Consider the following 15129-nt stretch of genomic DNA (forward strand, 5'->3'; position numbering starts at 1 on the left):
CAACCTCCTAGCTTTCCCTGAGGTACGCATGGCGCTCTGCACAGCTGGATCAATACAATCCAATGTTACTGTAACAGTCACACCAAAAAAAAAAAAAAAAAGAAAGAAAGAAAGAAAAAATGAAAAAATAAGGAGAAAAGAATCAAGCAGCCTCCTAAAGCAAGATACTGTACACTTCACATGGTCAATAACAATCAAGGCTGTTTGCTGATGGAGCAGAAGGGGAGAAAACGGTGTAGTTTCCATTTTTGGCTCTGTGATGCTAGTGTGTTAGTCCATGACATGTGTGTGTTTGTGCATTATTGGTTGATCTCTGGGGTATTTGAAGGCTTGTACAGAAGCTGAAGTTTATGGGATAGTATATTAACATTACAAGTGCTAAAGTCCTTTTTTAATCGCAACCTATTATTTTAAAAGTGATGCCTTCAGTGGTTCCCTCTGATTTTTATTCTCTAAAATGCATTGAAATGCACATTTGAATTTTTATTTTATTAGTTGAAATCATTGTTATTGATCTAATATGGCTATTATTTTCTCAGTCAATTGATTAATCCTTTGGTCCCTCAGCTGTCAGAAAATGCCCCTCACAGTTTCTTAAAGCCCACAGTGATCCAAAATCCCAAAATATTGAAATTACTAACATAGAAAACCAGTAATAATCACAGTTGAGAGGCTGGAACAAGAACATTTTTGGTATTGTTGCTTGGAAATGGACTTAAACGATTAATCAATTATTGCCAATACATGTTCTGACATTTGACTAATCAATAAATCAACTAATAATTTCTGGTCAGATTGTTAGTACGATTGTATGATTATGACGTTGTGACTTTGTATTAAAAGTGGACTTACTGGCAGAGATCTTATTATTACTAAAAAGTCTACATATTTTTCTGTATTTGATGTGTATTTCGATGTGTAAGCTGTGTGTTTATGTGTGTTTCAGTTGTCAGCAGAGCAGTATATTCTGCCTGGGTTGATTTGAACTTACGTTGGCCCTTGCGTAGCACACAGGTAGAGATGAGAAGCACAGCACTGCTGCAGAGCTGATAGGACATGTGAGAGCTTCTAGCCATGCTCTGCGTTTGAGACATCACTCATTTTCATTCTGAGGTGACACTGTGTTGTTCACTCAGTGGTAACCTCATTAATGCTGATGGCTTTGTGGAAGAAGTCCATCTTCTTCAGTCGTCTTGCTTGTGAGCTGACAGATAGTGCTTGTACAAGGTATCGGACACAATAGGAAAAAGAATGTGAAATTTGAGCATCAGCCTCAGACAGCAGCATCCCAGTCCGTTTACAGACAGTAAAATCAGCTGTCAGCATGAACAATTATTGTCATAATATTTCCAATCAGCAGACGCAGACGGAGTGGAATCTACTGCTGTCAAAATATCTGACATGTGAAATATTGTGACACTGCAGGAGGAATAGGAAATCTTCTGAAAATGAACAATCACAGCAACACACAAAATTCCTCAGATGCTCCATAGCATTTGGTTGGCTTTTTAGGATTTATTTGATTGACTGCAGAAACACTGTTCATTTATTTTCCATGTTGAAAGTGAATCTCTACTCTTGTCAAACTTTTCAATTAAATGCAAACAGTTTTATTTGACCTGAAAACCTGCCAAAATCAGTAACAACAACTATTGATGCCCAGTCTCTTACCTTTACGTCTGTCCTCTCATACCAACTGATATTTTACTACCAAGGAGAATCCCTTCTTTTTCTTCTACTCTCCTCATTACATGAAATATAAGGCTGTATGTAAATTCCTAATTTTTCTGTGAATCTCAAGTGTGGTACTGAGGCTGGCCTCTGCAGGATTTACAGCCTTGAACACTCCCAATGCAGCAGCAGCATGTGTGTGTTAGCCTTCACATGGTATACACTGAGAAAACACTGAGGCCTGGCAGTCGCCTGTCTCCCAGTCTACCAGGACGTATGTGTGTGTGCAGCTGAGGTAATAGGTATAGGAGCAAAAGACTGCCCCCTGTTGGTTACCACTGTGAAGTGTCCAGCTTTTGGAGGTTCAGATTTGGTGACTTGGCAAATGATGGAAAATATGAAACAAGTGATTTTATAGGAGTTAAGGCTTTCCTAAAGTGAGATGTGCGATTGTGCGGTGGTTTGATGCCTGTGTGTACATGCACATGTCTCTGTGTGTGAGTGCAGCATGATGCATTTAATCCAAACCAGAGAAAAAGTGAGAGTGTCCAGCTTTGTGGAGTTTAATACTGTCTGTCTTCTCCTTCATTGCCCCTCTTCTTTTTTCTTTTCCCTCTCTATTAGAAATACAAATATTGTTTCTTTTGCAATCTGTGTGTGTGTGTGTGTGTGTGTGTGTGTGTGTGTGTGTGTGTGTGTGTGTGGTACCGAAAGACTTCTTCCACTCCATTTTGTAATTTTTTCTGCTTGTTTTCTGCATTCTATCTTAAAATCAATTAAAGTCAAATTAATGTCAACATACTGCTGCTTATATGTATTTAATACAGTGCTGGTGACATTATTTCTTGATCTAATGGGCTTTCCCTGCACTTTGATTACACTTTAAAATCTAGTTTTGATTGCTATTCGTTATTTCAAGGTCAGCAAATTTCATCTCTGAATTTTACCAAAAATTGAATATTTGAATTCATAGTTTTAAGTGTCCTACAAAAAAGAAAGAGAATATTAGGTAACTTTTAAATACTACTAATACTTTTACTAAAAAGAGTTATTGCCAAAATTCAATTAGAGGCAGTCTAACAACTGCAGTATACTGGAATCTTCTTTTTCCTAAACCTTTATTTTCATTATCAGTGTTGCCATAGCAATGACCTCTGCAGCAACTGTCATCTTCGTCCATCAGTCAGAAGTGACAGCTGTCAATCACTCTGGCCAACAGCACTGCTGCTTCAGCCATCCAGTCAGTTTGTCCTGCATGTCCCCCTGCCCGGCTCAGTATCCACACACACACACACACACACACACACACACACACACACACACACAGGGTCCATGTATGTTTGTTTTCTACCTCTCAGGCTCTGCAGGCCCGGTGCTGTGTGCTTATTTGCGGTCCTGCTGCTGTTTTCTGGGATGCGTGGGCTAGCGTGACAGATCTGGGTCTCTCCTGATGTACTACTTGGCTCGCTGGGGCTGATTCCTGGCCATTACCAGCACATAACGAATACTTGAAGAGAGAAAATTGGGATCGGTAAATCAATGAGCGATGAACTTTCATTTACCTGGATGCAAAGTTTAATATCCACCACGTGGATGGAGTTTTGCACTAAGATTAATGTGAGAATTAAAATTTTAGAGCCATGAAAACCCTCCTCTTAAGTATTTTCTGTGTGTGTGCATAGTTGCTGTATTCCTGCACCTTCCTACCTACAGTATGTGTGTACGCGTGTGTGCATACATGCCTCAGTATGCACGTGTGTGTGCAGGCGTCTATGAGCCTTTGTCTGCCTGCTGCAGGCTCTCACGTCAAAGCATGCTAATATTAGCACCTCGCCAAAGACTGGCTCTATCTGGACACAAAGCAGGTGATAAATGAGGATAGCTGTGCTCTGTGTGTGTGTGTGTGTGTGTGTGTGTGTGTGTGTGTGTGTGTGTGTGTGTGTGTGTGTACATGTGTCAACAGGAGATTTTAAAATTGGTAACGTCAGTGTTTTTTGCAGGGGTGGGGGGGGTGAGCGTGCTGTAGATCCAGATGCACGCTTTTCTCTGGCAATTGCAGCTGTATAGAGATAGAAAAACGGCACAAAGCGCCGTCTGCCAGACAGCAGTCAAAGAGGATTGGAGATTAGCCGGGGTGCAGACACAGTCGGTCGATCAGTCGGTCAGGGAGGGAGAGAGCAGAAGAAAAGCAAGAGGGCAGTGTGGTCTCAGGGATTTTTCTTTCCCCCCCTTCCCAGTCTCTCCAGGCCTGTCGCTGATTTGAGCCTACAGTCGGTTGTACGTCGCCACTCTCCTTCTCTGCTCCATCTGACCCACCCCCCATCATCTCTCCTCTTTCTCTCCTTCCTCCCTCCCTCTCTCAGCCTCTCTCTCTCTCTCTCTCTCTCTCTCTCACTCACTCACTCACTCACTCACTCACTCACTCTCTCTCTCTCTCTCTCCATACCAAAGCCTGGGGGAGCCAGTGGAGATTAAATGTAGCCTCTATAAGCCAAAGCACATCATGTAGCAATGTTTCTATGGTCCCTTCTCTCTCTCTCTGTCTCTCTCCCTCCCTCGCTCTCTCTCTCTCTCTCTGTCTCTCTCTCTCGCTCTCTCTCTCTGTCTCTCCTTCCTTTTCTGAAGGGACAGTGTGAATGATGTCGGCTCGTGTGAAACAGAATAAGAGAAAAGAAAGACAAAGAGAGTGCAAGAACTGGAAAAGTGGATTTTTGGGGTTTTGCATGCATGCAGCAGAGAACAGAGGATTTGTTTTATGGGTGGAAAATGGACAACGGCAAGGTGGAAAAAACAACGAAAGGAGGACTACTTTCTCTCTACCCCCCCCCTCCCCCCCCTCACCTCTCTCGTCTGATACAGAGGAAAAGTGGGCCTCTGGCTGTAAGCGATTACAGCTGTGAGGCAAATTAATGGATGATATTTCTCTCCCCCCTTTTTCGTTTTTAAAAAAAAAAATGTTTTTCCTCCTGCCGATCAACACGGGAAGGAAAAAAGAGCCAGAGGGGGGAAAAGACAGAGTAAAAGAAAGATTGAGAGAAAGAGGTGGAGTACTGACATTGGGGAGAAGGAGAGGGGGAGGAGGGGGGTATGGTTTTTTCCTGTCTTCCCTCCTTTCCAACTCTGCATGTGATTGAAAGAGAGAGAAAACAATGTGAGGGAAAAGGGCGAGGAAGAGAGAAAGCGGAGCGAGACAAGAGATCAGCAGGCGCATTGGTTTTGGCCTTTAACTTGGATTTGTGTGCATGTGTGAGGGAGAGAGAGCAAGAGTCTGTGGTGCACATGTATGTGTGTGTAAAAGTGTGTGTACATGCATTTTTTTCCCTCGCCAACCTGCCTTGGACCTGCAGGTTTGGGTAAAAAGTAAGTAGAGGCTTGGGTGCGAAGAAAGGCAAATATGTGTGTCACTGTTTTGTGTATGCAATGTGTGTGTGTGCGTATGTATATGTGTGTGTGTGTGTGTGTGTGTGTGTGTGTGTGTGTGTGTGTGTGTGTGTGTGTGTGTGTACCCCCTCCTCACCCCTCTCCCCCTCCCTTCGGTGAGGCAGCATACTGGTATGCTTCACTGGCACTGTGGCCCTAGCTGCAAGCACTGATTCTGTGGCTCGATGCTCGCTCTTTTATTTTATCTCTCTCTCTCTCTCACTCTCTCTCTATGTGTCTCACTCACTCGCTCACTGTCTCTCTCACTTTCCCTTGCAGTCTACCTGTTCTATCTAACCTTTAAGTATCACTTCCTTTCAGCGTTTCGTTTTCTTGGAAGAGGGATCATCTCGCCGACTCTCTCTCGCGACTCTCTTCCCCGGGCTGCTCACTCTTGCTCAGTGTGTGTGTTTGGATGTGTGTGTGTGTGTGTGTGTGAAAGGGAGTGAGAGAGCGAAGAGATAGAGGGAGAGAGAGCGTGCACATGGTTCATTCCGGCTCGGTCCTACCACCCATCCTCATGCCTCTCTTTCTTGTCCCCGTCCGCCGTTCTCTTCCCATTTTTTTCGCCTGACTTCGAGCAGCCCGCCGGACATACAGAACTCCTCCTCGCCTTGCGTTTTTGTGAAAAAAAAAAAAAAAAACTTCCTCTGAAAATAACTGGAATCTTGTTGGCATGCTGTAAGTTTAAATCTGAGCTTTCTCTTTCTCTCTCTGTCTCTTTTTTCTTCCCCTCCTGAGCAGGAAGCGAGCTAGAAGAACAACGAGCAAGGGGGCATACTGGATCCGAAGGGGAGGGTGAGTCGATACCAACGAATACTCTTCCTCTCCACTTCCCTCTCAGCTACCCATCTGTTTCCTAAGCTTTAGACCACCATGGTGGCATGAAGGAGCCATGGAGCTTTGTTATCTGACTCGTCTCTTCTCTATGCATCCTGAACAGGGATTTGTGCTAGTAATGATTGAGCATGCATTGAATGATTTTATTAACAGTGAACGATGTGACGGTCAAAGGAGCATGCGAGTCATCATGTCAGAGGGATTCTTTGACGCTCTGCGGTCCTAGCTTCAGATTTCGATGCTGCAATCGATGCATCCACACAGGGTTTTTGTCTCGTACGTCCGCAGTAATGATAAGCAGTCATTGGCTGATTTTGATTTTCCCTGAGACGGCTGGAGATCTTTAGGTATACTGTACAGCAGTAGGCTCTGTACCTGATGGCAGGAGGCATTTTTCAAAGTGCTGTATTGTTCAGCTGAGGTGGGGGAGGGGGCGAGGAGAGGGAGAAAGAGGGAGAGAGACTCGGGGGGGAGGCTGGCCAATGTTGTGTCTGGCTGAGGCTTGCACTTGTATGTTCATATATGGGGCAGTGGAGGTTGCAGTGAGCATGCTCAATTAATGCATGTAATATAGGAGTGCGTGTTTGGTGCGCAGTTGCATGTTTGTAACAGGCAGAGCTCGCTCTATGCAAGAGATGCTCAGACGCTCTGAGTCCTCATTTGACTTAAAGACGAGTTCAATGGGAGCGTTCTTGTTCAGGAACATGCAAGATTTCTTTTGACGTCGTAGTAGCAAACAAAGACGGAGTCACAATCCTGAATCCCAGGGGCTGAAAGCAGCTGCGTGAGGAGATAGAGGAGTCCATGTGAAGATGTATCTCTCTCCGTCCCTGAGACCCTAACTTGTGACGTTGTGCTTTCATGTCCACGGGTTAGGCTCTTGGGAGCTGAGAGGGATGCTCAGCCAGCACTATCTTCTGCACGTTCCTGCCTCGAACAATGGCAATCAGAGGGGGAAGGCCATGGCGCAGTGAGCAAAGGCGTTCACCGCATGCTCACTGTGTCACACTTTACAGTTTGGCTCACATCCTGCTGTGTGTTGCATGTCACCTGAGCTTATCTGTTTTCTGTCTGCTGCGCCATGCACCATCGCATACGATGTACTGTGGATAAAGTAGATACTGTAGATGGACTGGTATTCCCTGGTGAAATCTCTGGGTTTAGGAGGATGTAGTGGCATGTATGCTGTTTGAAGGGTCATGTGACAAAATTAAGGCAGAATGAGTCGAGGCATCACGATGACAGGAAGCTATCATTCTAATGCAACAGAGGCCTGATTGTCTGAGTTTGGGCCACTGGCAAGAGGGCTACAGCAATTATTTGCCTTTGATATTTGCCTAAATATAACCATCAAACATCAGTCAGTAAGTATTGTCAAATGTTAATCTGATACTGCTCGTGTGCTCACATATAAAGCACTTATTGTGGTCCCATGCTGATGTAGCATTTTGATCCGATTTTACACAAGTAAGACACATGAATGTCTTTTATTCTACTTGTCAATGGATCATTTTAATGTTACGTGATCTCAATGTTGTTTTAAAAGACTTATCACCTCCAAATAATAACATTCTCTGGCAACTGCAGTTTTGCGCACCTAAGCTAATGATTTAGCAATCCAGTAGCATGATAATCAGCACATGTACCTTTAAAAACCAGCTTTAGGTGGAATGCTAATTGGATAGCAAAGCTTGTTGGTGTCCTGAGCCACTTGCTGAATAAAACTGCATTGCTGCTGGCGCTGGAAAAGTAACAGAGCAGCTAAACATATAGTTAGCATCAGTAGTTTCTGAGAGTTAATGCTAATGCTGCTGTGATAGCATTAGCCTCTTCATACACCAGTGGATACTGTTCAGTAAAGAAGCATCTGTCAGTGTGATAGCTCTTTGTTTCTCCAGCAGGCTTGGCTGTCTGTGTGTGTAACTTTATGACTTGAGAGCAGCACAGAGTAATGTTGAGAGCGTGACCATGACAGCTCTGTACATTATGTGCTTGACCTCAGTGAACCCTCAGCGATGTTGAAGCTCACTCAATGCTAAGACAAATATAAAGATGGCAGCAAGAATACAATCACAGTGCAACCAGTGATGTCCGCTGAAAATAACCTGCAGTGCCTTTTGCCACTAGACGACATCGCCACCCTCCCTGATTCATATGTGAAGTTCTTTTGAATATGCAACAGCTGAGTTGACTGCGGTGTTTAGCTTCAACCAGAGTGGCAGCATACTTTGTCAACCATCATGAATCCCACTCTCTGACTTTGAATAACAATTCAGTTGGTCATACTAGCAAAGTAGCACATGGTGGCTCTTCAGGATATGCGTCCGTTTTTGTTTGAGCAATGAGGTTCCTCTCTCATCGACTAGTTTTTTAAGGATTAGTTTACCATGTCGTCCTCTCTTGCACATCATGGTTTGTTCTCAGGAAGCCATTGCTCTCCTGAGAGCAATACAGCATATTTTTTAACAGCAGCTCTTTGACAGAGCGATTAATCGATATTTGACGTAGGCCCATCACACCGTAGCTAATATCTGATTTTAATGGGGCGTAGTATGAATATTGATGATAACTCATCTTCATGAACACTTCCCTTCATTTAAATAGGTGCTAAATTCCATGGATGTGCAGATCTGAGATTTGAATAAGTGAAAATTACGCCGGGTGTTAAACATTAGTTGCTGCTAATTGCTTTATAGGTGGTATGAAAACGTTGTTTTTTGTCTTTAAAGTTTCTACAGGATAGTATCTTGGATATTACGTTATTACATAGTAGGAATCATATACATTTTTCGGACATGCTTGAATTCAGTGGTTGCATTTCTGTGGTTGTGTGCAACAAGACTAAGGCTGATGTCTGAAATCCCTGAAGCTTCATTTATTTTGATCAATAAATGCCTCTTTTTGACATCACAAGCAGACAGTTTGCTTCTACTCTTGACCATGAAAGGTATATTTATCATTTTCCCTCCTTCAGTGCCATTTTTTCAACTGAAAACAGCTGGATATGATGTTGTGAAAGATGCTTCATTCTGTCTCAGTGTATCAACCGTCATTGTGTGGATTCCCGGAGATGCTTCCGTCCTGTTGTTAATGAACTAATATGGATTATAACTTGAACCCCCTCTGCACTGCTAATCTGCTGCTTTAGCAAATCTCTTATGTAACGTCTCTGTCAGCTCCATGTCTTTCTTCTCTAACATATCTCTGCCTCAAAATCGTTTTTTATTTGTTCATCTCAGTGAACAAACACTAACCTGGAGCAGTTAGCGTCTAGCCGGTAAACTCGAAAGCGGCTGCAGGCTTGCTCTCCATTGTTCAACTGTTCCGCACACTGTCTGTACACTGTGTCCCCATGGCTGAGGCAGACATGGAGGATAGACAGACGGACAGAACTGAGAGACTAGTGGGCATATACCCGCCTAGATAAGCTGCTTCATCGCCCATGTTGATTGAATTTTTTACAGAACGGATATGGGCCGATCAGTGTCGTCTACTCCTGGCGATATGGAGGTGATATGATTTGCATCTCGGAAGCCTTTGAGCTGAAATCTGATCTGTTCTAACATTTCAGATGAAAATATCGCTAAAAAACGTTAATTTATTCTTTGAGTGATTGGCAACTCTTTTGCAACCTTTTACTCGTCCGTTTCAGGTGTGTCAGTCAGTAAAACCTGGAATGACGCCTGCCTTACTGAGACGCTGTACAAGTAAGTGTCAGAGACTCACTGGTCTAGATTTCAGTTTCAGTTTTAGTCTCCGACAATGGTATAAATGCAGCTTTTGTCGCTTGTTGATTCTGAGTGCCAACAGGCAGCTGTGATTGATGTAATCCCTTTTAAGGTGGACCTTTGTTAAGGTGGACTATGGAAGGTGCAATGGACACCCAGTGGATGACTTAAATGTGGGCAAAAGAGAGTTTAGAGTGCAGTAGTTCAAGTGTATGTGTGGAGGCTATGTTGGATGAGTTACCGCAGGGTAACGCCCAAAGTGCCACAGGAACGTGTTTAAGGAATCAGCCTGATTGGATTGAAATAAAAGTAAAATTATTGATCAGCTAGATCGATCGGCACATTGTGAGAAAGCGTCGAACGAGGTGACAGACGGCTGGTGATTAGCCCAGACGGTTCTTTGTGGCAGCCGGGTGGCTTGTCTCAGTGCTGAGTTTACAGTCATGCATTCTGCAGTTTTTTTCTGCCACTCCCTTCAACACACAGCCTCGCTCAGCTGCAGGCGGGAGAAGCACACTCATCAATAATCAGAGCTGGTCAGCGTGTGTGTGTTTGCGTGCGTGCTTCCTACAGTATCTGTCAGCATGTCTGTAATGTCTGTTAGTGTGTGTGTGTGTGTGTGTGTGTGTGTGTGTGTGTGTGTGTGTGTGTGTGTGTGTGTGTGTGTGTTTAGCGGTTCTTCCCACTGCAGAGGAGTTCACTACCCCTTCCTTCCAGTCTGTTGGTGAAACAAGATGGCGTCGCGGCTCCACGTGGGCTACTTTCCACTACCTATGGCACCAAAGAGCCGCAGAGGTCATTTTTGGAGTCACAAACCTGGGATGTATTCATTCGCCACACAGTTGAAATTGCTGAGGCGCTTCTCAGTACTGTATTTTGGCCGACTTTAAGAGATTTAGGATTTGGGGCAGATCCAGTGCTTTCATTGTTTTTCTTGTTGGTTTTTTCACTCAGTCACTGTATCAGCTGCCAAACTGTGTGCTGTTTTGTCTACAGTCTGGGCGTTTTTTAATGTGCTGGTCGGGTGGACGAGGACGTTTCCAGCATGATTTGCCTGTACCTGTGTGTGCGTATGTGTCCTCCCAGACTCAGGCTAAAGCCAGTTTAAAGGAGCTTGGGGATTGTGCACAGCAACATCACACCAACAGATTAACCAGACTACACACTAACCTCATTAATCTGAGAGAGACTAATGTCACCAACAATGTGTCAGCAGTCAAACACACACACACACACACACACACACACACACACACACACACACACACACACACACACACACACACATACATTTAAAACTGTTCCCTTTGTCTCTACCTAATAGGTACTGATAACTGGAGGCTGAGGCTGAGCCCGTCTCCTCTTCAGTGTCAGTGTTGTCCTGCTCCAGGTCATGTTGGATTTAAAGACATGCTGGAAATCCCCCGATGAATCAACATTTAACCCTTTTTCTGACACGTCAACAAAAAAGCTGCAAATGGTTTTTGGACATTTGAAGCATGTTGGCTGTGGTTAACGTTTTGGACAATTTTCTGCCTCAACAGGCCTGAAACCGGGAAGCACTGCAGATGTGATCAGCTATTATGTGTCTGGACAGAGACATTTGATTTTGGTGGATTCAAGTCTTCAATTCAAGTTTTCTTTCTTTATTCAGTTGAGCTGGCAAGTTTCTGAAGGGATATTTCCATAATCTCTTTGATTATGACGGGCTTGTCAGACAGCAGCTGCATCAGGACAAGATCTTATAATACCAACAAAACTTACAGAATTTGAGACTTTGACTGTGTCTGAGTTCTTTAATAAGAAATTTACTCCTCCCTTTTTCTGTAGGTACAATGTGGAAATTACTTTTTTATAACAGAATTTAGTTGTTTGTCTGTTGTTCAGACAAAACAAGGCATTTTAAGAAGTCCCTGTGGTCTCGGGAAATTCTATGACATTTTGTGGACAAAGCGATCAATCGAGAAAATAATCAGCAGATTAATCAATAATGAAAATAACACAGGGAAACTGAAGTGTCTCAGCAGATGCAAAGAATCTTTAAAAAACTAGAATACCACATACATTATGTGCATCTACTACTGCTAAATACTATACTGTAAATATTCTATTCTATTCACTCAATTGCAACTTCAGTATAGAATTGTTAGTGCAACATCCTTGATTCCTCTCTTTATAAACACACCTTCCTCATCTGTTTTATTAATTAGTTTTCAGCTCACCTTTTCTATGCTTTACATGTGACTTTTCAGTATGTTGCACATTGTTAATGTTTTGAAATTCAAGTGCAAATAATTTTCCATTCATTGGATTTGACTGAGTATTGTCATCCAGTTGTGACATCATGATGCATCGTTCAGCTCAGTAACACTGAATGTTACCTGTTATCAGTGTTTCCAAAAGTGTATTCTAACCAGCATATTTAACTTCCTTTCTAATGTAAACCTCAAGTGAACATTTTTTTTGTTTGTTTTTATGCATCTTCTTTTATTAAGTCACACCAGCTAAAATATGATTTACAGCTATTTGTGTGTGATTACCAAAAATCATTACCAGATCTGATGTCTACTGCAAACCTCTATATAAAGGAATTTATTAAATGAATCTATATTGTAAAAATATAGTGTGCAGATACTGATGAGTAACACTTATGTTCCTATCATGTGATTTACATGACGTAGAGAATCTGGGGCAAGTGAATGTTTGTATTCTACAATTTACTTCTATTTTGTTTTGGCAGTTTTTCCTTTGTAGGGATCATGAAGAGATATTATATTTTACAACATTACATATGATAATACCACTTTTTCGCCTGTAATAAATACAGCAATGATATTAGAGCAATACAGTAAGCCCAGTGCTCTCTTCAGAGGCCTGGTATTGAAATAGAGATGTCTTACAGTTGTGTCTAAATAAAGCCTTGATGCTGTCATTTCACATGATTGTCAATTCTTTCAACTGTCATGCTTATTAATAGAAGCTCTGAATGAGTTGTGGGATTTTTCTAACCAGTCATGTCATCTGGCATGTTTTATATTTTATCTTTTGAGGTATTTTTATACCTTTTAAAGCCTTGAATCTCTTTCAACAAGATTAATTGTTTGGCGTGATTTTTGTTTCTGCAGAGCTGCCAAAACATATTAGAACATTTTCTCGACTGACCACAAAAACATCGGAGAGTAAATGGATTAAAATAAAGGCATTAATAAAGACGGTGGACAAGTTCTCAGTAGTCAGTATGCTTGCAGTAATTAATCAATGTGATCTGAAATTGGATGTATGCATTTGTGTATTGTTGTTTGTTAAATGGGTTACAATACCACAATAATATAATAATGTGTGTCATGCTAATTAGACCTACATAAATATGGTAAATATTCAGTTAAAAATGCACATATTTGTTGTATTTGAAGTATGCAGATATTCATAAGTGTTTCATTTGCCAACAAAATTAACAATCACTCTTATTTCCACAGTAGCAGAGGAAATGCAAACTTCAGTTGGACCACTGTGGCATGCTGCTAATGTACTGTACACAGTGTATGAGTGGAACATTCTGAAACAGCTGTTAAATAGCTTTGTCTTTCTCTCTCTTACAGCCGATTAGAACAGGTCAGGACGTGTCGAGGAATGGTCCATGAACATGAGACAGATGAGACAACCGCGCTGAAGCAAGCTTCCACTGCCCTTTCACATGCATACACATATCTGTGTGGTATACACGATCTTGACCCTGACATACATATAGCTGGAGTGATGTATACACACACACATACATATTGACTTCTAGCTAAACTGATATCTTTATTTTATTTAATTTTTTCGTTAATGTGGCTCCAGTGAGGAGATGCTTTTCCAGAGTCTTTCCTTTGTAATGCAAACAATATTTGATTCTAATAAAATATTTATTAAAAACTCCCTCCTTTTGTATTATTTTCTATGCTTATGACATACATTAAGTATGCTGATATTTGATATGCTAGGAATAACTAAGTGCCAATATTAGCATTTCAAGGTTTATGCTAACACAGTATATATTCTGCTGTGTAACGGTGCTAAAATTGCCTGGCTGTGGGACAGCTGTTCCTCAGGACGTAAAGAAGGTCGTCCACTAATCCAAATGTGGGTGGTTTGAACCTTGTCTGCATGCTGAAGTATCCTTTGGTGTACATTAATGATAGCAAGTGCCATGCTAACACTAGCATGTTAACAGTTCTGTGTGAGTGTACACTCCATGCTAATGCTTAAGCATACACTGTGCAAAATGATTTTGATGGTCGCACTTTAGCATGCTTTGTACTAACTGATAGTAGGCATCATATTAATATAATAAACAATGTTACAAGCTTACATTTTGCCCTACTGCGCTTGTCCGTCATGCTAACATATTAGCGTAAAATGTTGAATGGTAGAAGGCGTAATTCTAACCCTATGTAACAATATACTTTATATGCTCAAAGCTTATTTAGCTTACATTTACACTGAACTCATATTATATATCACTTCGGCAACAATTTAGTGGCTACACTCTCATCAAGCTAACATAGCATACATTATGCTGTGTGAGTCTCTATTGCTAACAGTTAGAGGAAAATTCCACCTTCACATGTTCTCCAATGCTGCAGACAATCAATCCATGGCATTCATTCCAGGAGTTGTTTGGCGATGAAGTGTCAACTTTTTGTGGTGTCCATTTAACCTCAACCTGCCTCCTCTACCTCAGTGATTCACCACATTTCCAAGAATTAATTTCAAGAGTTGTTGTCTGGACACGTTACTGCCAGCTTTTGGCTTTACATTGGCCAGAATGATTAAGACAGGAACATGGGCACACACTGTGGAGCTGACACAGCAAGAGGCTTAACAACTGCAGCACGGTGAGATTTTCAAACTGTGAAAAAAGTAACATTCATGTCCTTTCTCAGAACATCTCATGTCCTATACTTGTATTGTATTACAGACAGTTAGGGTTAGTGTAAAAGAGGAAACTGATAGCTCCTGCTTTTTCAAAGATAGAGTTTTCTACTTATTATGTAAGTCCATTATTATAGAAAAAACCCCTGCAATGCAAAGAGCTACTGTTCATTCTTTGATCAATGTCTTATATTATTCAAGCAGAGCTGTTCAACACATAACATAATGCTGTCTACATTTGACTACACAGATGTCAATCAGCACTACAGATAAATGGATCATGGAAAAAACTTTGTTTAGCTGAGATTTTCATACGCTACAGAGAGCAGCACGAAACCCAATTAAATCTCCAAAAGAAAAATAAACTTCTTACTTCTTAATTCTGCAGAGGCCAATACATGTGGAACCTTGAGTTGAACTAAAATGTAAATACTGAATGTGTTATTTGTTACTGTTGTTTTCTGAAATTATTTTTATTTTTTAAATGAAGTGTAAGACATGCTGATGCCTTCCTACTGCTTTTAGATTTTGTATGCATGAAAAGGGTGTGTAATCC

General features: G+C 41.7%; 1 long non-coding RNA gene across 1 annotated transcript in view; it reads left to right on the forward strand.

Moving 5' to 3' along the window:
- The window catches only part of LOC139336134 (uncharacterized), a 107771-nt gene extending 92901 nt beyond the window's left edge, over positions 1–14870 (forward strand). Inside the window, exons 4-5 of the long non-coding RNA XR_011602461.1 lie at positions 5836–5889; positions 13259–14870. This is a non-coding gene — a long non-coding RNA (uncharacterized lncRNA). The remainder of the gene's footprint in view (positions 1–5835; positions 5890–13258) is intronic.
- The last annotated feature ends 259 nt before the right edge of the window (positions 14871–15129 follow it).

The sequence above is a fragment of the Chaetodon trifascialis genome, chromosome 9, assembly GCF_039877785.1.
Source record: "Chaetodon trifascialis isolate fChaTrf1 chromosome 9, fChaTrf1.hap1, whole genome shotgun sequence".
NCBI lineage: Eukaryota > Metazoa > Chordata > Actinopteri > Chaetodontiformes > Chaetodontidae > Chaetodon > Chaetodon trifascialis.